Source organism: Catharus ustulatus, chromosome 1 (genome assembly GCF_009819885.2).
Source record: "Catharus ustulatus isolate bCatUst1 chromosome 1, bCatUst1.pri.v2, whole genome shotgun sequence".
Classification (NCBI taxonomy): domain Eukaryota; kingdom Metazoa; phylum Chordata; class Aves; order Passeriformes; family Turdidae; genus Catharus; species Catharus ustulatus.
In genome coordinates, this window is record NC_046221.1 from 29,216,085 (window position 1) to 29,239,518 (window position 23,434).

A 23,434-nucleotide genomic window follows, 5' to 3' on the forward strand; every position below is an offset into this window, starting at 1 on the left:
TTTTGTGCTTGTGGTTTCTGCAATATTTAAAAAAAATTTCTTTGGTAGCTGACTTCTAATTTCCTACCTATTGATGTTTTAAGTACATATAGTAGCAAAAATGTATAAACCAAGCTGGGAAAGACTTTCACTACTAGAGATTTGACAGAATTGCTAAATGCGCTGTTTCACAATTTAACAAAACAGGGGTAATTGTGGAAGGGTTTTTGTCTTATTGCTGTTAATAATTGAGTTAAAGAAAATGGTATCTAAATATTGAATTAAAAGTGATAGTGGAAGAAAAAATACAAAGGAACTGTGGAAAATATATGCTTGGCATTAAAAGTGATGTGTTCTACAAGACCAGCAGAATAAAAGCTTTGACTCCAACAATACACTTCAGCAGGTATTTCTCGTTACAAATTAAAAAACTGCTTGATATGAGCTGTGCAGAATGATTGCAGAGCCACTGTCAAGCCTTGTACTGAAAGCTAATCAACACAGTTCAGTCAGCAATCACTGGATGGAGGAAAAGCTGGAAGTCTCGCAATTAAGCAATTGTCTTATTTATTGAAAGAACTACTGTCCTATGCAGAAACTCAAAATTGATAGTGCATTTGCAGTGGACAGACAGCTGGTTCCTCATTTTACAAATATATCCATTTTCCTGGTGTAGGTTTTTACTACATCCACAGTGTCTGGTGTGCAAGTCTAATTTCATGGAGAAAAAATCTTGGCTATATTAATGAATTGTGGCTGAAAAGAGAGGGAAAAGACAATATTAAATAATTTTTGTCAAGTTGGTGATGCTAAACAAGAAGTCACTAACATATGAAGCTTCACTCAAGTTACATTAATTGTGAGTACTAAAAAAAAGGTGAACATTAGAAAATGTATTCCTGTCCTTGAGTTAGCCTTAAAAAAATCTCATCTTTCTCTGGCATTAAAGAAAACACTCGAATTCTGAGCATCTAAAAATTCTGCAAGCTGAAATACACATTATATATGATATAACAGCTAGAAAGACAACTTAAAATAAAACCTGTTCGTTTCCCACTGCCATTTTTTTCCAGAATAGACTCCCTAATCTGAGTTTTGTTTAACTCTGTTGTTTAAACATGGTCTGTTTGCTGAAAGTCACTAGAGGACTAATAATCACCATGTAAGCTTTAGTTGAACAGTTAACTAGAAAACTAGACTACTCTCTATTGCCCACGCTTAAGTGTTTTGAAACTGTATCAGGATCTAGCAGAGCCAGGAGAAATCCATGCGCTGATAGGTCTCTCCTGATTTTTGACTCTCATTAAACTTTACAAGATTTTAATGAAATTAATTTGTTTTCTGAAGTTCTGCTCTAGCTGAAATCTTTTGCAAATCAAGACTCAGTGACTGCTCTGACAGGAGTGAACAAGAGTCCATTGAAAATCAGTGCCAGTAGCCCACTGACCCTTTACCTTAGTTTAGGCTCATCATGAAGAATCTTTAGAAGTGACCGTGCTAAACCTTAACCAGAAATGAAGGAACAAAACTAAATAGCTCATCTGATTCAATATTTAATGTAAAAAAGAACCAAGTAACCTCTCCTCCCCCAACACTTCCCCAAAATCTCACCATCCAAATCACACCCTTCCCATCCTAATTGCTCTCTTTTGTCATCTTAAATATTTGAGAACTCATTCCAGAATGAAAATATTTTTGGTCTGCTGATTCAGAAGGAATTCGGTTTGGTCTGCTTTGATTTGAGTTAAAATAGCAGCTTTATGATTTATTTTTTTCCTCTCCAGTCAGAACATGAACATCTAAGGTATTCCAAAGTCATATGAGCATATTTTGACTTCTTTCAACTTATTCGTGTCAGAACATCTGAACAAACAAAACTGAATAGAATTTTGACCATCTTTCAGAATGAGAAATTGTTTGAAGGATTTTGCAAGGAAACTACATGAATGTGAGACTGAACTGAAAAGAGAATAATTGCTTAAGTGATTTGACTGCATGAGAAAATAAATAATTTATCAGAAAGTGTGCAAAATATATATAATACCGATTTCTTGCAAACATTTAAAAATCACTCAAAGTGTTCTCCATAAAATGCTCTTAGACGATACTTCCCAGCTTCAGCATTATCTCAGTGTTCCCATCACCAAAACTGAAATTTATCTCCTTTTAAACATTGTGTTATTGCTTGCCTTAGCTCTTTCTTGATAGGACAGGACTTGGGTTTGCCAACAGAGGGCAATAGTCAAGCTAGGAAAGACTGCATCCATCATTTTTGCAACTTCTAATGAGTCAGAAGGACACATAGAATCCTCATCTGCTTTTATGGATATTGCTGTGTAATTGCAGTGTAATTATGGCACACAACAGCTTCAGAAAATTATCTTTGAAGAAAACAGCTGGTTCTCTTTAACAAACAGATGAAATCCTGTCAATTTAAAAAAAAAATCCGAAGGAAAAATACTAAAAATATATGCCAATAATAAACAGGCAACAACAACAACAAAAAGAAGAAACAACATAAAAAATTGAAATGGATAAATCTGAGAAACTGCTATGAAAAATATGACTGAAGTATAAAACATTGTAAAATTACAATGATATGAATGTTCTTTCATTACATGGTTTTATATTACAAAGCAAACAGGCTCATTGAAAAGATTTCCATTTTCCTTCTTCCACTCATGAGTAGTACGTGAGATCCCAATCCTGACAGGCCTTCTGCATGCTTTCCTCTCAACAGAAGAAATCCCCATGGTTTCAGTGGAATTTCAAAGCCTGACAAGGCCAGCCCCAGCCCCGTGCTGTCGCTCCAGAGCGCAAAGCCCGCCAAGCCTTGCTCTGCCAAAGAAATACTGGCAGCTCCTGTTGGGGGGTGAATATGGGGGGCCAGGCTTGGGTGCTGGCTTGGCTTGGCTGAGAAACTATGGCCAGAGCTCTGAATTGCCACTGCAGCCCTCCGGAAGAGCACAGCAGCTGGGTGAAGCAATGAGCTGTGGGGAGAGGAGGTGCAAGGAGCAAGTTTCAGCAGCCAGGTGGGGGAGGAGACCAAACAGCCTCCACTGCAGGCCTGGATGTGCACCAGCTGACCCTAGCAAAGGAGATGGATATGGATTTGGGGATATGGATTTGGTGGAAACAATAAAATAGAGAAAGGGAATTTTGCAAAACACTTTATAGCAAGTACAGCAGTTTTTTCCCATGAGTTTTGAAATCTATATTGGTATGTAAATACAACCATTATTATGTAATTAAACTTAACTAAAAATTAGTACAAAATAATGGTTAAACAATACATGCAGAAAAATATGTTTTGTGGCAATGCTCTGTAAACCCTGGAGCTTCCAGTACTTCTTTATTTCCTGATGTTAAAGTGGGTGAACTGAGGGACTGGAATTACCTCCCACAGATTAATTTCCATGTGTGTTATATGGCTTTTCTGTAGGCAACAGGAAGACAGCAGAGAAGAGGAAAAATTATACCTCAATACTTGTAGTAGTATTTGTGTACCAGGAAGAAATTCACCATTAGTAAAGTAGGTTGCACTACCAGATTCAAAATAGTTATTAAATGGGGGAAATTAACTCTATTAAGCTTGAAAACATGTGGCCAAAGTTATGCAGAAGAACCTTATTTGGCATATGGTAGGATCTGTGAAACATTGAAAAATAATTACATTTTATTTATCAAAGTCTCATTTTATCAATTCTTAATTTGCAGATATTTATAAATGTTATGAACACTTGAAATACACAAGAAGACTATAACCTATGTCAGTATTGCATTATGGAAGCATCTTTTGTAAGTTCTCAGTTAAGGATGTACTTCGCACTTACAGAAGGGTTATTAAGGTGTAATGATGTGTTTCCAGTCAATTTAACAGCATAACTAATAATGAATTAAAATAGCATATGTTATATGAAAAAAATTAGCAATTTGGGAAGAACTGTTTAATTTTCTCAATGATGCGTGTCTTTCCAGCTTCTGACATTCCATTTCCTTATTTGTTTAAATTTGGTAGAAGTGGTGATCAGGCTGGAAAAAGCCTCCAATCATAGACAAGAGTTCACTCTTGCATGTGTGTATTGTGCTCTGTATCTGATGCAGTGCAAGACTTGCCCAAATATTTGTAAAGGTTGGTCTGTAACAGTTGATCCACTTTGTGGGAAGTCTTATTGCTCCATGGAATAGAAGCTTTCATTTAGTTCACGGGCTTTGAACAATAGAGTGTCCAAACTGGAATGGAGTGTTGGAAGTATAGACAGTTGGAAGTACAGAGGCAGTATACTGAGCAGAGGCTTATTCAGAAAAATACAAACGTACCAGCAGTCTAATCAATAAACTGAAAAGTACCTTCTGGATTATTATCTGTGACACAGGTGAGGAACAAATAACTTTAAGTCATGCCTCAGAGAAGCTTGTGTTTGATGCTGCTTTTTATCCTGTCTGATAATAAAAGGTTAGGAAAAGAGTCATCATAATGGATATTTCTTGTCAAGTGGACAAAAAAGATAAATGAGAAAGATTGCTTTATGAAAAGGCAGTTGGAATGTGTTATTGTGATTGGAGGAAATATTGGCAAATAGTGTAACTGAACAAAATATTGAAAATACATGAACCTGTGTTTTAAAATGCTTAAACCACAGTTCCATTTTATGGAACTAAATAAACTACAAGCCACACCAGTAATCAATTGTGTGTAGACAGTCAAGCAAGTTTTTTCCATGAATTCTGCTGATTACTGAAAGGAATTGTTAAATATTTAAATTAAATATGGATAGTAATTTCTAGAAAAGACACCACTGTTCTTGAATCAAAGTGTTTAATTAATAATAGTAGAATTTTATCATGAAGATATTTACATTTTTCTTTAATGTGATTATGAAAAATTAATTTCTTTACATGGTAACAACAATTGGCAGATAGTTTTATTACTTTCAAAGAACGAGACATTGCTCTGGGAGTTAATTATTTAGGGATGGAGAAGTTAGACGCTGGGAGGAAGAACAAGGAATTTGTGGGTACACCAAGCACGAAGAGTTTGTTTATCCACAGGGATTGCATACTCTGTGGTTAAGTGAATTATACCACCATAATGCTGTAGGGCTGACACAGAGAATAATTGGTTCACATAAACTTCAGTGCTGTTTGTTCCTTGATTGGCTTTCTAGAAAAAGCTCAAAATTGGAAACATTCAGAGTGAAGGCAGCTGTGCATGCCAGATTATATTCCATAGGCAGCACCTCTAAGTTCAAAAGGACTTCAAAGAAAGGAAGAAAGAATTTTCAGATGACAACTTTTTGCTTTGAAGATTTGGTTGTGATACTTCTTTAAAGATGAATATGACTAGAAAGGTGTATCTGGCTGGGTAATAATGATTAGTCATATTGGTGACACAGCAGTATCTGCATTTACATCCAACCACATTGATAGGAAATATCCTTAAAAGTGATATGCAAATAGATAGATGCTTAGAATTTCTGAATAGAACTTTAATAACATAAAGACTAGATGAGCCTTGTGAATCCCAAATCTATAAATGAATCCAGGGCAGGAATCTTAGGTGTTTTTGATGCAGATACCCAGGTTACTTGCATGTGTTATAAGCTAAGTTCTGTGCTTTAGGAGCATGTTTTCTATCTCTTGGGAGAGTATGTGGGAAAAGGACCATGTGTTTGTGGCATGTGAGAGCTTCCACAAGAGCCAATGTGTTTTACTTCCTCATTTTTTATCCTCTTGTTTTGTTACAAACAAGTTGTGGCTTGGTAGCTTTTAGTATAGGAGCATAAGATTTTATGGCCATTTTTGTGAAATACTGTTTGTCTCGGTGTTTCCAATTATGACACAAAGTGTAAGAAAAATATACCTGTTGGAAGAACACAACTTGCATGGGCAGAGTTTTGGAGGGCTTGATACCTTAAGGCCATGTCTTAGATTTAACTTTCATCATGTGGAAGGTGGATTTGACTAGAGATGCAATTGAGTTTCTTGAGTGGTGATGACACATGTCAATATTTTCAGTCTTCTTTTTGGTAGTTTGTTGGTTTTTAAAACCTTCTTGTTTTATTTCTGGTTAGTTGTAGTCAGCTGTCAGTTTTTAAAAATGTTTTCTTCATTCTTGTTTATTTTGAGGTCAGATAGAAAAAGGACTGTATGCACAGCAACTGAGAAAAAGAAGCAAAATGTGTACTTTTAAGAAATTCAGACATATATGAGTAGTTGACATAAATTTCAAAAAGGTCAGACTATTGAGAGTTTCCCATTCCCAGAGGTACCTTAATCTATAGCTTCAAACTAGATATACAGTAATTTCACGAATACAAGCCGCACCATTTTGACTAAGATTTTGCTCCTACACCGGAAATGTGGCTTATACTCAGGAGCGGCTAATATGTGAATGGTTTTCTGACATTTACAACCTCAGAAGTGCCAGCCAGGGTGCCGAGCCGAGCACCGGCCAGTAAAAGCCGGCATTCCGCGATTGTTACAAATTGTTACTCTGTTGCGCTGCAGGTGGAGCCTGGCTCCCTGCAGGCAGCACGGGGGGGTGGGGAGAGAGGAGGGAGAGCTCTCTCCTTCCCTCCTCTGCCGCAGCCCGGCGGGAAGGCGAGGGCCCTGCGCCGCCATTGCCACGGCTCGGGGAGGTGGCAGGGGCCCCGCGCCGCCATTGCCGCGGCGCAGGGAGGAGGCGGGGTGCTCCATCCCCGCCCGCCTCCGCGGGAGTTGGGGGGGCTCCGTCCCTGCCTGCCACCATGGGGTAGTGCCGGGCCAGGGCGAGCAAGCCCAGTCAGCAACCCCGAGCGGGCCAAGCCTGCACAGCCCGAGCTGAGCCAGTAAACCCCGTCCTGCCACTGTTTTGTTACTATTTGGCAACTTTGTTGCACGCAGGTCCTCACTGTGAACGACAGAGCAGCTTATACTCGGGTGCAGCTTATTTATGGACAAAGAACGAAATATTTGCCAACACCCAGAGATGCAGCTTATACTCAGTGTGGCTTGTATTCGTGAAATTACTGTATTTAAGATATAATCATAGATATATATATTTAAGATGTAATCATAGAAGTCTTGTATTTCAATAGTTTTGTTTTGGGGGGAGGTTATTCAATATATATTACTGACTATATTACTTACTGTTATCCTGAAAAACAGGGTACTTATTTTTATTCTGAAAAAGTATGCAGAGTTTAATTCCCTGCTTGCTTTGTAAGTCACCTTATGCCTCATTGCAAATTTATGTTATATTTAGATGACATAAGAAGAAGATAACTATCCTATGTTTCTTTTATCTAGGCTGGTAAAATTTCTTACTATGACATATCTTCCAGTGATGTTTTTCTTGGCACTTTTGAGTCTGAGTATCCTAATAGCAGAATATTTCAGGTTAAAGAAAATGAAGTGAATGGTAGAATATGTACTTCGTGCTACTTCTGCTGCTGAAGATTACTTCTTAGTTGCTGTGAGGGACAGGGTTGTTTTCATTTTCTACTAAAGCTTTCATCCAGATTTACCTAATTCTCAAATGTAGGTAAAAAGCAGCTCCACAAATATAGCTTATATGCTCAGACAAAGTCACAGACTCAACCAATTTCAAACAAATTAGTTCATTTTGATTGTCCTTGCTATTTTTAAGTCAGTCTAGAATGACTTCATTTGCCACCAAAATGTTTTGTATTCCAAAGGACTTCAAACCAGAGCTATGTAGTGTCCTGCAAAGAACCCCATAGCTACACACAAGCATGCTCTACAGCCACCTAAAAACATCATTGTCCCGACTCAAAAACTGCAAGCTATTTAAAAACCTACCAGCTAGTGAATCTGCTATTTCAAAAGATTTTTTTTTAATTGTCCCTTTCTGTGAAAGGGAACATGATACATATGTCAGTGTTTCCAGTGTGTTTCCTGCCACCAAGACCTCCATCTTCCATCTAGGCATTTGTAAGTACCCAAAGTTTGCCACGAGCCTGTTTCTGAGAGTTTCTTCACCAACATATGGCTGTGCTCAGAAAGATTGCTCTGGCCTTCAGTCTGCTCATTTAAACCTAATGAGGTTCACAGAGGTGACTGCATGACTCACACAATGAAGTCATTTTTCCAATTAACATTCTGACAAATGTCTTATAAGTAGAGCTGCTTCAATAGAATTCCACAGGTGGAGGAGAGATTGAGTATCACAAAATACTCAGTTGCTTTCTTCTGATCTGAGAAATTCCATTCACTCTAGACTATGACTGTTCACACAACAGATGGATATTTGATGTCTGTGGAGTGTGACCCATTCCTAAATCAAACTCTCTATCAGCAAGCCAAAGTGCTCATGCAAGGCACAAAATTAACCTTAGTCTTGAGTAGGCACTCATAATGCTCATACTAAAAAGCCTTCCTTTTTACTAGGAAGTCTTTTATTCATTATTGTGGGATATAATGTTTGGAAATGTAAGAAGCTGACACCTAATGGAAGACTTTTAAGTAACCAATTGAAAAGCCATTCTTCCTGTCTGCCTATGCCCTTCCATTTTAGCATTTGTGAATGTTTACTCAAACAGCTTTTGTTGCATGAATATAAGAGGAAGAAGGGAATCAGAAACCATCTGAAGAGTATTAATTTTTTTAAATTTTTACTGGATAGGCATTATTTGTTATTTCCACATTTTAAAAATATGGATCTGTTTAGAGAGCAGAAGCAAACCCGCATGATTTAGCAAGCATCTATGCTCTACAAATTGTGAATTGTTAAAGTAAATTGTCAGCAAATCTCCCTATGTGCTGAAATTTGGTACATATACAGTTTACATATAAAATGAAAACAAGAAATAAATTCATAGGGACTAAAAATCTAACAGACAAATTGTACCAGAAAAAAGTAATATAGTGTTTTAGATAATGTATGCCTCAGCTATCACTAACTGGAAATTTTACACTTAAAAGAATTGTATTTTGACTCTCTTTGATAAAAGATTGAAATTATAAACAGCTTATTTTTCCAAATTCAACTCTGTTGAGATATAAAATCAGCACTACCACCGAGTAAAACTACAATAACATGTGTAGAAGCTATTCAAGAGAGAAAAATAAACTACTGGAGTTATTCCAAGAAATAACAGAGAATTAAACCTGTGGCTTCCTTCCTTTTCAGATTGCTTAGAGCAACCTTTCAATAATTTTACGTGCATTTTTAAGTGGTGGTATTATTATTATTATTATTATATTTATTATAATGTAGTATATTTATTATCTTTTTATAATCTTTAATGTTCATTTGAGGCCTTATTACTGTTATCATGGAAGCAGGTAGTGAACCAGTTTAACCCTATGAAAAGAGACAGTTTAACCACACTTCTTCAAAGCAAATGCCTTGTATGAGATCTCTCTTTCATATTTTAATGAATATATCATCTCAAACTTTGTGGGAGTATGAGTATTAGAAGTAACATGAAGTGCAAATTTACTTTTGCACTGTGTGCACACCCAAGCAGGGAAAGTACTGTCTCAGTAGTAATATTCCTACGGCAATGTACTGATATAGTTGAGTTGAGATTTGTAAAGTATGGTAGTACGTAGTATTGGACCAGCTTCTACAGCTGGGAAAAATAATCAGCAGATTTGAAGTAGGTGAAGGAAACCCCAAAGCTAAAAGCACTTGCGTCTGTTGCTTTCAACGTGTAAGTGCGACTCATTACAAAGCCCTATAGCAATATTCAAATTAATTCTGAACTAGCCAGAGTGAGGCAGTGTTGCCTAGACAGAGAACCATGCTAAGAGGCTACAGTGACCAAAGAAAGGATCTCTGCAAGCTCTTGCAAACCTACCAAGTCATTTATAGATAGCATGGATCAGGGATCCTGTAAGCCACGAAGAGTGAGCCATGGAGTCACTCTGGTACTTGTGTTCTATGGATTTTTTTATTATCCTAACTGCCTTTGGAAACACAAGTCTTACCCATTGTGCCACCCTTTGCACCTTCCTTTGGGTGTTCCACAGAATAAATATCCACAGGCAGGGCTGTTGTTTCAGGTACCCATCATGGAAGTGACATAGAAGAAAAAGGAGCACAGTTCATCTGAACCACCTTTGACAATAGATTACTGTGACAGCAGATGACTTGCCTACTAAAACAAGCAACAAGAGAAGTCCTCTCTGTTTAATACAGTAATCTCTAGATTTACAGGTAAAGGGTTGCCATCAATATCTTTTTCTTGTTTGATTTTGCTTTTGTGGAGCAGGAAACATTTTTCCTTTCACTTACCATTTGCAGTCAAATGATTTCCTATTGGTCTCAGTTAACATAGCCTGTTGTGAGCACTACTCCTTAAGAATATGATACTGTAATCTTCTGAATTCCATTAGTGAATCCTTCCGAGTGACTTAAAATTAATCTGTTAGCATAATATCTCAGTATGTTTTTATTCTGGTAGGAAGCAAAAACAACTTTCCCCTAAAAAAGTCCCATTCATTTAAATGGTCAAGTAGTCTGATGGAAAAAATCAGTTTGGAAAGGGAGGGATAGAAGAAAGAGAGAAAGATACCAGCCTTCTATGATTCCTGAGGAGACAATGTATTTGATGATCTCATCATGAAGGTTACTAAATAAATGAAAGTAAATGGCTGGTTGATTCCCTTTAATTCAACATGTGGTGTAGACACTTCCTTCCTATTCCCTCACTACAGTACATTGGATCACATTAGGCTTGACAATAGGATTGACTTAGTGGTTTTCAGTTCTGTATAGCGATTTTGATTCTTTTTCAAAATGATTTACTGATTGCTCTAATGTGCTTTCTAATTCCTCATTTTGTTGGTGGTGCTTTCGTTAACTTTTTTAAGCCATTACTTGAGCTCTATTGACATACATTAGATGTTAATCTCCAAATTTACCAATTTGTTCTTACTATGTTGGTTTTGCTATCAGATCACTGGCCTCTTTTGAATCTACATTTTCCTTTTAATTTTTTTTCCCTTTTTTTGCTATTTGAGTCTCTCTGTTGGGTGGAGTGGGGTATGAGTGGGGTATGATACCAAGGACAATTATTGGCTACCAATGGCACTATTGCATTAAGGCAGGTAGAAATTTTAGAGTGTGTTTGAAGTGAAACAGGAATGTAGTACAAATGCATATATTCCCCAGTGTAAAATAAAGCAAATGAAAGGAAATGAACGTAAAGTAAAGATTCAATGGTCCATGATCAATGCTAGTAAGGATGTTGGAATGGATGGTTTAGTATTTCTGAAGATGGTTACACAATATTAATCCACTATCTTGAGTTATTTAATGTGTCCTTGATAGATGCTAAGGCATTGGTGAGGCTTTGCATACATCCTGAAATTAGTGTCATTTAAAGAATTATCAGTTTTTATTGCCTCTCTTACCAGTCAGTACAAGTTAACTTATTAGACTGTAGGAGACAGAGAATGATGAAGACTGCAAATCCTTTTTTTTTCAAATTTCTCATAGTCATCCTTTCCTGTGACTTTCATTCTTATTGTTTAACAGCTCTGATCTTTCTGCAGTTTATTAATGGCAGAACTTTTGCTTTTAAAAATTGGTTGACCCAAGTAAGTCTTACAAATGTCTTCAAATATTTTCATGTATCCAGTTTAATTAATATGTTACTTACAGACTTTAACAGAAATAATTAGATATGGGCTCTTTCACCATTACATATTTTAATGGCAAAATCAATCAATTTCTGGTTTATATTATTAATATTGATTTACTTTCATTTTCCAAAAATACCCATCTGATAGCATAGTGCAGTGGTGCTGGTACTTTATCAGGTTTAAAGTCATCTTTTCAAAGTGATTTTGATCTTAGTCAGGACTGTTTTCAACAGAAGTGGACTGATAATCAATAGAGAGAGAGAATATTACAGTGCTTTTGGGACAGAAGAATTGGAATTTCAATCTATTTTTAAGTTGCTAAAGGAAGAAACTTCTTCCTAACTTGCTTTTTGCATGTGTTGTAAAAATGGGAGAGTAGCCAGAGCCCTTAGGTTACTTGGTTTAATTTAAGCAGACTGTCTCTTTTTTCAGTGTATGCTCACTTCAGGAGCACTCACATTTTTAAGACACCTCTTCTGTTCCTGCTTATGTAGTCCTTTGCCTTCCTGCTTCTGGAGCTGAAGAAACTCTTTTTGAAGGCAGATGTTATTTGTTTTGTGCAAAGGCTCCAAAATTATACACAGCGTCAAACCTGTCCCTGAACATTCAGTGATGTGTAACAAGCTCATTCTGTTGACACTGGCAAGTGCTGACTTTAACAACATGATAGCTAGAGATGTGTGAAATGTTCACAATGAAGCCAAACACCTCTGAAGTTTCATACTTTTAGGAAAGTCCTTCATATTAAAACTGAGGTAAGCCTCCTCTTGAATTCATTGAATAAGGCTCAGAACTTCATTCTAATTCAAAAATAATTCAGTTGTTTGTTATTCTATTTATAGGCTTTTGTAAAAAATGAGTGAGTAATTTCCTCAGAGAAAACTAGTACCAATCAAAAGCAATGTGAATATTCCCACAAGTTTTCAATGATCCATCACAAAAATTTTCATGGATCTCATAATGTAAGATTATCTATTAATGCCATTATTATGCTAAAATAATAAGCATGTTCATTTAGATTCTTCCATTTATTTTAACTTCAAAATATTCTGGTGCAGTCATCCAGCCAACGGCCCACACAACATTTCTGGCCTCGAGGCTGACTCAATCCAGGCAGATTTATCTTTTGAAAAGCTGGTACCACTATTCTGAGACAGGAAAAAAAGCTTCTGACTGAGAGTAAGGGTTGCCAGACATGACTCAGTCCCCAAACCCAGAATCCTCTGCTATCTGTGCTATGCAGTGTTTAAAATGTCATTTCACATTAATAAGTTATTTTAAAATAAAAGGGAAAAAAAAAAAAAAGAGGGAGAGAAGGAAACTGGCACCATGCCTACATTCCTCCTGAGCCAATTTTGCACTTGCCCAGTTGCAAGCATAAGTGGAACCTGCATTTGGATGCATTTTTGTGAATGACTGTGTTACAAAGCCAGTGAAGCTCAAGAAATAATAAAGTATTGGGTGTTTTACAGTCATATATGGTTATGGTGCATCTGCTGAGGTATGGCCAGTAAACCAAGTGTGATATGGAATGTGTGAATGTGATTTGCTTTGACCTTGGTATGTGAGGGTATCACCAAGCATATATTCTCACTCAGACATGTAACTTACCATTGGACCAGAGCGAGCATACACTAGGACGTGTGATTTGTGTATTTGTGACGGAGGGAGGGGGCCTGAACTAGGCATGGGATCTTTGATGTAGTAAATATCCTCAATTATGGAGTCTGGAGGGAAAGGAGAAGGTGAGAAGGTCAGATTGTGACTAAGGAGGTAAAAGGAACAAAGACTGTTTCTTCCTTTGTACTCACCTAACAGTAACCTGTGAACCATTTCCATCTTAGCACTATTTTGACCTATTTAAAGGTCATGCATAAGAGACGAAAAAGGAGAAAGCTTTCTTTGTCAGCTCTTGTAAAGATGCACAAGGGATAGGGATAGTCTTGCCTGATCTAATCAAAATTCTGAATTTCCAAGCACATTTCAGAAGGGTAATTAGAGCTGATAATGTTAAATAAAAGTTTGTGTCTCTTCTTGTGTCAACAAGTCTTCTGCATTTGACTGAATATTCTTAAAAAGTAGATTTAACTGGAACTTAACCTTCAAATAAAAAGAATTAATTTTCATAATTTTCATTTTCACTCCTTTTCATTTTTTGATAGTCATATCTCTTGCAAAAAATTTTCAAAACAGGACTAGTTACAAAAAACCAAATAATTGAGATACTTACTCTAGCACACGGTAGAGATCTTATAAAAAATGGGCAAAATGTATCACCTGCTCAGACATGAAAGTGTGGGATTTCAAGTATATGAACAGAAAAGTCTATGACTCAGCTGTAAGACATTTCATTGCGCGAGAGCCTCCATGTGCCATTTAAAATGTTTAAGTGTCATCATAAACCTCCCACTCTCCTAAGAATAGAGCTATCACTGGACCCTGTTATCTCACAACCCCAAGGTACAGTATGATAATGATACTGCTTAACATCAGTGTACAGAGAGAGAAAACACTGGAGATGCCGCAAGCATCTCAACTATAAAGAAAATCAAATTAAAATATTAATTTACTGATTAATATAACATTAGATGACCCATTTCTCCAGCTTGTTAAACAACAAAGACTTGCAAAACTAAATAAGGGCCTAAGAGATAAGTGTTTTAAGAATTCCCAAAGAGATGTTTAGCTCCTTTTTAAACATCATTAAAGATGTACTTTGCATATAACAGGCAATCTTATTCTTTTGCTGCACTGACAACTCCTGCTTGTTTTTACTAATATATGCTTTCAGAAAAGGTTATAAAATGAGGGGTTTGGTCACAGAGTTAGAACAATCAGCTCATACTGTAGGATAAAAGAACATGAATATAAGGCAGACTTGTGGGGAAAGAGAATAAAATCATGCAGGTAAACCATGGGGGAGAGGGTTTAAAGTTTGATAGGTAAGTATGCAGAAAAAAAAAAATATTTCTACCCTCTGTGCTCAGAAAATCCAAAGAAAAGTTTCTTTGCTGATCTTTTCCATATAAAATGCCTACTGTTTGGGAAATTGGGAAATTGCAATACATGATTTTTACACAGGAAGTGGTAACCTAATTTAATGTTACTTACTTCAAAACTAAAGATACCATAGTTAAATTGTATAGCAATTTTATCCCTGTTGGAGCATGGTAATGTCCCACGACATGAGAATATTGCTTGAATTTTTGTGCTATATTTTACTGAAAAACATCAGTAGAAATATTTAGTGAGGTTTTTAAAAATTATCTTTCTGTATAAGCCAAACCCTCATAGTATTATAATTGTCATTGCACTCCAATGACAAAATATATGACTTGATAGGGGATGAAACTGTGAACCTTCTGTTTCTGTGGATAAATGCTTTTGTCTTTTCCTTAGTGATCCAGAAGATATGAGACTGTGAGCACAGATATTTACCTTGCATATCAGTACCATATGCATTTTAAAATTACCTCAAAGGAAGAGAGAACTGCAAATTCCAGAATGGTCAGGGGAAAAAACAAACTACTTCTGTGACAGGTACTTAATATTCTGCTTGCAAAATTTTGCCTTTCTGACCTTGGCCCCATCATGCATGTGATTACATGGGCTGGAAATAAGGCAGCTTGGGCTTCCTAAAATCCAGGGAGCTGTGTGAGTGAGTCTGTTCCCTGCATGTGCAGTGTTCCAAGTTCTTATCCCTCTCCTTTTCGTTGTCCCCAGTCACTGCCTCCAGGGTACCAGCTTTCCTTATCCCTGCTCCCATGGCAACAAGTCTCTCTGTTCCAGCAGTAGTGGCTCTGTCTCCTCATCTCTCTCTGCAGCTCTGTTCTGCAACTTAGAAGTAGCTTGGTTTTCTGTCACTACTTTCTTTCCTTTATTATCAAGCTGTGTGTGCTTGTTCCAAAACCTCTACTTGAGTATACTGATGCTGTATGTGACACTACTTTAACCAAAGTCAATCCAGACCTCTTTTCTTTCTTCTCCCAACTTACTCTGAATGATTCTCTTCAATACTTGGCTGTCTGAAAGAGGAAAGAATCATTAATTATTATTTTAAACCTTGTTCTCCCACTTATCCATGCCAGGAGCATCACAAAGTGAATTGAAACAGCAAGCATTTTAAAATGTAAATTAGATTAAGAAGGGTTAGAGTTGTATGCACTTTAAAAACAATCCAACTGCCACCGCCATTTTTGTAAGCAGTTTGTGCACAGAAAAGAAGATGTGAATTTTTGAAACCATCTGCTAGCACCAAATGAGAAAAAGGTTTTAGAATAACCATTCCTGTTGATCTTTGTTTGGCTCCTTAATATTCTTTATAACACAAAATACTCATGTTGGACCATAATTCAACCATGCAAACAACCCAGTTGCAGTTAACAGTTCCAGAATAAATATACAGCCTTTTAAAATGCTGAAAGTAGATGGACCTAAAATAATTTTAAAAAAAATAAATTAAAAATCAAAGAAGAAAAAGGGGGAGAGAGGATAACAGTTTTAACATTAGGAAAGGGGTAAAGATCCAATGTGGGAATATAAAATCCCAGGGACATTGTAACAGGAGCTGGACCACACGACATCCTGAAGGAATGTACTCAACCCTCCAAAAAGAAGGCTAAAAGGGGATTCATTTTCTGTCTTTAAGTACATAATGGGTGATTATGGAGAAACACAGGTAGTTTCTTCTTCAAGATTCAGAATGAAATGACAAAAGGCAATGATAAAGTGTTGCTTCATGAGACCTTGCAAGGGGACTTAAGGAAAAGACTCTTCTCAATGAGAATGGTGAACAGGCTGTCAAGAAAGGCTGTGGACCTTCAATGAAGCTTTCAAAATTTGACTCTACTATGCTCTATTTAATCTGGTCTAGATTCTGAAGTAAGTCTTGATTTGGGCAGACAGTCGGACAAGATAACCTACAGATCTCTCAACTAACAAAGATTACCTTATGATTCATGGCTCTAGGAATATTGGTTCCCTAGGAAGATGAATCTGCACTATACTTTCAAGATTCCCAGAATAGGAACTATAAAATAAAAATAGAGCAATGTTTGCACATTAAGACAGACTGGGAAAGAGCTGGTTGATTCCAGGCTCTTTGAGTAAGCCACCTAAATGATATGTAACAGTAGAGCATCTGTGAGCTTCAATTCTCCTCCAGTAAAATAATAATGAATAATGAAAAATATTTCTTCAAACTTTTTTCTGAGAGTGATTCACCCTTATAAATCAAAGGTTTTTTAACAGACTGAGCCAAATCAGTTACTGATCAGGGATGCAATGGTACCACAGCAGTTGTGCATCTGGTTAATGTACATATTAATTCACAAGCATTATCATCAAATACATGAGAGGAAAAAAAAAAGAGCAAATAAATTATTCCAGAGTCCTTCTTCCTGGATATAGAAACCAGCTTCAGATATGTCTGTCATCTAAACACTATTTTAATTATTATATCGTATACACTCTGATAAGGGATAGAAGCATAGAGGAGCATCCTTTTCTCTCTCAATCTTTTGAGAATGCCTGAATTGATGCCCCAGCATCTGGTCCACTCTAAAAAAAGTGCTGTCTACAGGTCCTTGCTTCCTGGTCCTGCCTGCTGTACTTCTTGGCTTTGTACTGAGATATTGTAGGTGGTAGGTCAGTACTGTGTAAATGTTTTGTGGTTAAAACCCAAAGAAGTGATTTGTGTTTATAAGCTTTAAATTGCCTTCCTGACAAAATATGCACAAGCTGAAAGCTTCTGCTCATGTAGTATTGTGATGGATTGCATTTTATTGGAACTTATGAATAGCTCTTTGATTTGAAACAATGAACCCTTTAAATGCCTTCAGAAATTTTAGTGAGATGAAGGTGCTATTCTCCCTCGATCACCACATCAGAGAGTGACAAAAAAGGCCTTTTCTCAAGACAGACAGACACATATGCACATTCAGTCCCATATATCCATAGTTACACATTCAAATTTATAGAAGATGAGAAATATAATGTTGAATTTTCTAAGTTGGTATTGGATAGATGCCTGATTTTCAGATATAGACTCTTTTGTAAGTACACAGAGTACATGTCTATATCGGAATACAGACACTATATTTATAGATATATATGTACAAATTATAGATATTGAACTTAAAACATTATGTGTTCAAAGACACACACCATCTGTGAAAGATATTTAGTGTTTTTCACCTATAACTGATTTAGTTAGTATCCTAGAAGGAAAAAACCCCAGAGATCAATATATTTTTCTCAGAACTTTGTTGTGTGAGAATACATAGATTTATTTATACAGATGCAACTTCAGTTTTCTCTTTGTGTTTATTTATACCAAAAACATGTCATTTTCATATTTCAAACATTCCTTTCAGGTGCGGGTTACTTATTTTGTCACTCCTAAGTTAAAGGGAATATAAAGTCAAGGGAATATACAGTGGAGTATGTTAGTTCTTTTCATCGGATTCTGTCAAAATAGAAAACTTTGTTTTTCATATATATATATTTAACAGAAAAACAGGGAAAAATAAGAGAGTTAAAACTGTTTGTGAAAGCTCGGCTTTCTTCTGGCTGTGGAGCTTTTAGTGGTAGTAGTTAAATGTCGAATATGATTACACAAAACTGCTGCTTAAAACTGAAAATAAAGTTGAGCATACTTGTGAAGACTGTTTCAGAAATTTAAAAAGTAGTAGTGCATAATTTATCAGTGTTAATAGCCTTGGGTGCATTTCTGAGGTAATTCACCTAAACAGTCAACAATTTATCACATCACAATACATAAAATGTACTTTTAATTAATAAATAGACATTCTATTGCCTTTACAGCTACAAAAAAATCAATCCTTCCTTACCTTCTGTCTACAGTTTGGGTTCCTTTAATGGGTTTAAATGGGTTTTATTCTATGCTCCCTTAGCAAAGCTTATTCGTTTGCTTCCTGGAAGACTTTCTATGTTTTGTGGCATAATCTCAGTGTCTTTAGGGTATCTGCCTGATATCTTAAAGCATCATTCATTCCTCCTGAAATGACACTCTAGCCTACCTTGCAAGTAATGAAGTTACTGTAATGTATTGTAGTTCTTGTTAACAGGCTGTCTGTGAGGTCCTTAAGTTAAGCCGTTTATTGGGAAAATAAGGTGTTTCCAGTATCTCTGAATGGTTAATGAAGTACTTCACTTGCATAGTCTCAAGCCAATTGGCAAAAAGGATCTTTAGCACTATCTTACAGAGAAGTAAGTCAGATGGACCCATTTCTGTACAATAAATGAATTAAGAACTGAACTCTCAGGTAAAATGCCAACGAGTCTGAGTATGCTAAGAATTTCAAACAGAATACAAAAAATTGTTTATTGTGTCACCTCATTATTATCATTTTATGATTATTAAACTTCAAGAAAAGAGAAATAAAAAGCACAAAAGGATCCCAACAATGTCAAAACGCGGAAAAAATGAAAAATCAGGACCAAACCCAGCAACTAAATGCTTATAAAAACACTGAAATTTGTGATTTATCTATCTGTAATGTTTTTTTAAGTTTATGTAAACTACAAAACAAAACAATAATTAAATTGTATGTATTTACCGAAATATTTCCCAAACAACTCTCTCATGAGCCATGGTATCTGATTTGCTCCTTGGGATAGTTTTTCATAGGCAAGACTGCTTAGAGGAATCTCAGTACAGTCTTATAGTGTTTTCCAGGAAAGGAAAATTACTCTTTTACATCCCTTATACTGCTCTAACAATGTTATGTACATAATAGTTGTAGCTGAATATCTGTCATGAGGCTTTTCCCCTTGTTATAGGACTGAGTTCTGCCTCTACAGGAATGAATTAGATTTCACTTCATCAGAGAACACAAAACATCTGAGTAATCTGTCCTCAAGGCTGTACCTATGCATACAGCTACTAAGACATAGGTGAATCCTCTTTGGAAAAGAAGCAAAGATTCAGAAACTAAGTTTAAAAAAATTATTAGAGATTTAAAAATCAATATCATCATTTTAAAATGTGGGAGTCTACATAAGTCCTTATGAAAACATAAAGCAAATACACTTTTTTTTGGAAAAACTGTGATATGATCATTTTGCAGCATAAGACAAATTATAGATGCAATTTACAGAACAAGGGTGAATACACAGAAACATATAGAAGCAGAATTCCATCAAACAAAATGTAGCCTGAAACACAGAAAAATCCAGCCTGAAAATTATTTTTTTTTTCCTACCTCTTATCTTAATAATTTTTGTACCTAAAAGTGCAGATACATATCTCAAGTAATAAGATTCTAGTGCTCTTTCTTACTTCTCACAGCTGTCCTTTCACTCTGTATTAAAGAAAGGTGTCTGGCTCTTTAGTATTTCTATACAGTCAAATCTCTACTTTTTTGCAAAGCTCGCCCACTGAACCAAAAACACAAAACAAATTGGCATTGACACCAGCTGTGATCCATATCCAAAAATTGGTTCCAAGAACATAAAAATTTTAGCATTTAACCCACCCTTCCCAAACCTAAATTGTGGCTATGGTAAGTGGTATGTGTTATCCTACAAAGGCACCCACCCCTCAGATAAAGAGTGTAAGGTGTCACAGGTAGCGTGTGTGAATGGAAGCCTGACTCAGAAATGGAAATCTTCCAGTTTGCATTTTCCTCTGTTTACCAATTATTCTTAGATTTTTCATACAAATTTTTTTTGACAAAGTTATTACAAACTCATGGTTTAGACACCTAGGTTTTATCTCCAAATAGCAGTATATCAAGAATAAGAAAAAAAGTTTTCTGTTAAATATAATCATCAAAGAAGTATTTTGTGGTTGGGCTTTTCTCTTTTGCTTCCTGCAACTTCCAAGTAATGCTAATGAACAAAATATGTAAAAGGTTGTGAGTCCAGTAGAATAAAAGAATAGTCATCACAAGATAATGGTCAAATATAATTCTTTTTATATTGCAAAAATGGAGTAGTTCCATTGTCAAGTGCTGTGAATGTTCATCTTTGAAAGTTTATTTAGTTTTAGAACATCACTAATTTTGAACCTCCTGAGGTAAAATTAACTGTTGCCAAAGTTCTGACTGCAAAGAATTCTGAATCTAAATTTTTCTCATGTTAAGATCTACATACCCCAGGCAAGACTTTTTGCAATAATCAAATTATTTCATTACTTTAGGCCTGTCCATCTGTGTGTATATATATATCTAAACCTTAAGGATCTCTGATGAAATTTAACAGTATTTGGTGAGATAACTTCCCACCTTTGACTTGATTTTTGTTATAGACAAAACAAGTAGCTGCACAGATCGCTACATCTATTAGCTATAGCTAATAGTCTGTATTTTGAAAAATATCTTTTCCATTTATATCATCAGAAATAGCTCATAGGATCCTATCAAGGTGTTGATGCAAAACCTATTTTGTGACTTGTTCTTATATGTCTTTATTAATGAGCCGTATCCACTTTGAAGACTAAATTAGGTTATCATCAGACTAACACGATCTACAAAACATTGTAAAAAGGTTAAACTCTCTTAGATGGAGTTCCTGGATATTTATATGAAATTACAAATGCTCATGTTAGAAGATTATCCTTGTACCCATAGATTAAGGCCACTGCATGAACACTCTTTTACAAATCAATATTAATTAAAAATTATTATGATCAGAGAACTAAACAAAGGGCCTACGTTACTAAAGAAAGGGTATGCCCCAGTGACAGATCACTGTTGAAACCTCTCATGCCATTGGGTGATATTTGCCATATGTCCAATGATTGATAGTAAGATTTAATGAGTTCTTACAAGCAATTAAATAATCAAGGGTTCCTGCTGTTACATGGCATAGCTTGATAGAACAGTGACAAATGAGAGAATATCTGCAACCTAATCAAAGGGACATATTTCCTTGGGAACAAAATAATATTATCCACCAGTGCAATCAAAGGACAAAAGAACACAGAGAGGACGCAACAGAATGAGATAAATTTTGTGCTCTTTTCATTATTCTGGCCATACAGTTTCCATTTATTGGATCCTATTAAATCAGAAAGACAATTAGGATACTTAAATATGTTTCATTTGTCATAAACTGTTAGCTAGTGGGTACATATCCATATCCAGTCACCTTAGGTCTCCTTTTCCCATGAAACACTATCCTAGGTTATGGTTTCTGTATTTTTATTTGGTATTTATTTCTATTGTTATTACTGAAGTCCTGTTTTAGTTTGGGTTTTGTTTTTCACTTTAACTAAAGGGATACAATAAAAGACGGAACTACACTAAATTTGTCAAGCATTTGAGATTAACTATTTTTTTGAAACATGATATATCAGATGTATCAACATTAGCTCCACTTTGGATGTGGAGTGACATAATATTTTAGCATTTCTTCTAATTTCTTTTACATTTTAATTATTTTTACATTTTTTAAAAATTTCTTTTCATTAGAAACTCAAAGCTTTCCTCCTATTTCTGTCAAAATAAATAAAATTATTCCAAGACTGGCCACTACTTTATAGCTAAAATTTTCATTAGAAAATGTAAGCATCAGACTATAGCTATTCTATATTGTATTTCAGCTAGCGAACTGGTGAGTAGGATAAAAGTTACTGAAATGCACCAGACAACCAAGAGAACAATGTGTCCCTAGTAATCATTTTGTTCCAGTAGTTAACATGTGATCCATCTTTAGACCATATAACACATGACCTTTCTAAATATATACTGAGCTCTTTCCTGTTTTTTTCTGTGTTGGTGGCATGTGGAGATGAACTCCTCTGGAGCAGGCCAACCACAGGACAGGTTGTTCCAATTCCATCACAGTTTCCCAGAACCCATTTCTCAGACTAGAACATAAGAAGCAGCAAACTGCTGGGAATGATGCAAGTACACTGCACAACAAAACCTCTAGTGGCTTTGGTAGCCATTATACAGAATATTCGTGGAATTGCAGGCATGAAATCATTCACAAAGAATGGTTTGGGTTGAAAGGGACTTTTAAAGTCCATATAGTCCAAGTTCCCCCAAAGATCAGGGACATCATTTCATCCCCACTTCTAGCAGAACGTGCAAAATTGTCCTACCCACAAGGTGATTTTTCTCTCTTTTTCCCAGCTTTTTTCTAGTGTGGGGTAAGCACAAGTTGTAAAACCTTGACATTTTAAAAAAAACCCAGAATACCTGTTTTCCAGCCAGCTGTGTTCAACACTGAAGTATCACTGATTCTACATTTTCCACATGCCAGTATGTTTAGTTTGTTTTTCCATACACAAAATGAATTTTTTCCAGAGTATGTATCATGTTTCGGACTTTAGTTATATTGCTTAGTTCGCTAATGGGAGACACTCAGACACTACACCAAAAAGTGAGTACAAAGAATATATCAAATAACTATAAAAGCAAGTTAAAGAAAGCAGCAAGCAAAAAGCTTCTTAATGTTTCAATGATTTGAGTATATTTAGCTATAAATTCTCTTTGGTATGTCTTCTAAGCTAATAACAATTTTTAATAAAATCTGATTATGATAAAGACACAATTGATAAAAATACCCCATAATTCTTTGCTGGATTTCAACTGTGGATGATTCTGCTGAATTCAGCAGTGATACATCATGAAAGTGAGATAAAGATGCTTCAACTAAGATATGTTTATAGATTAAAAAGATCCATTTGGTTTCCGCAAGTCTTAAAAAATAGATTGTCCATCTCAGATTTTTGCCTTGAATCTTTAGTTAACTCCAAATACATCAGGTCAAGAACTGCTTAGATTATTGGCTGTGGTTATTTGAGAACTTGAGGAATCTGCTGCTGCTGCTGCTGCTGCTGCTGAAGGGCCACATGTGCGCAATGACTTTAATGGATCTGTCAAGTGGT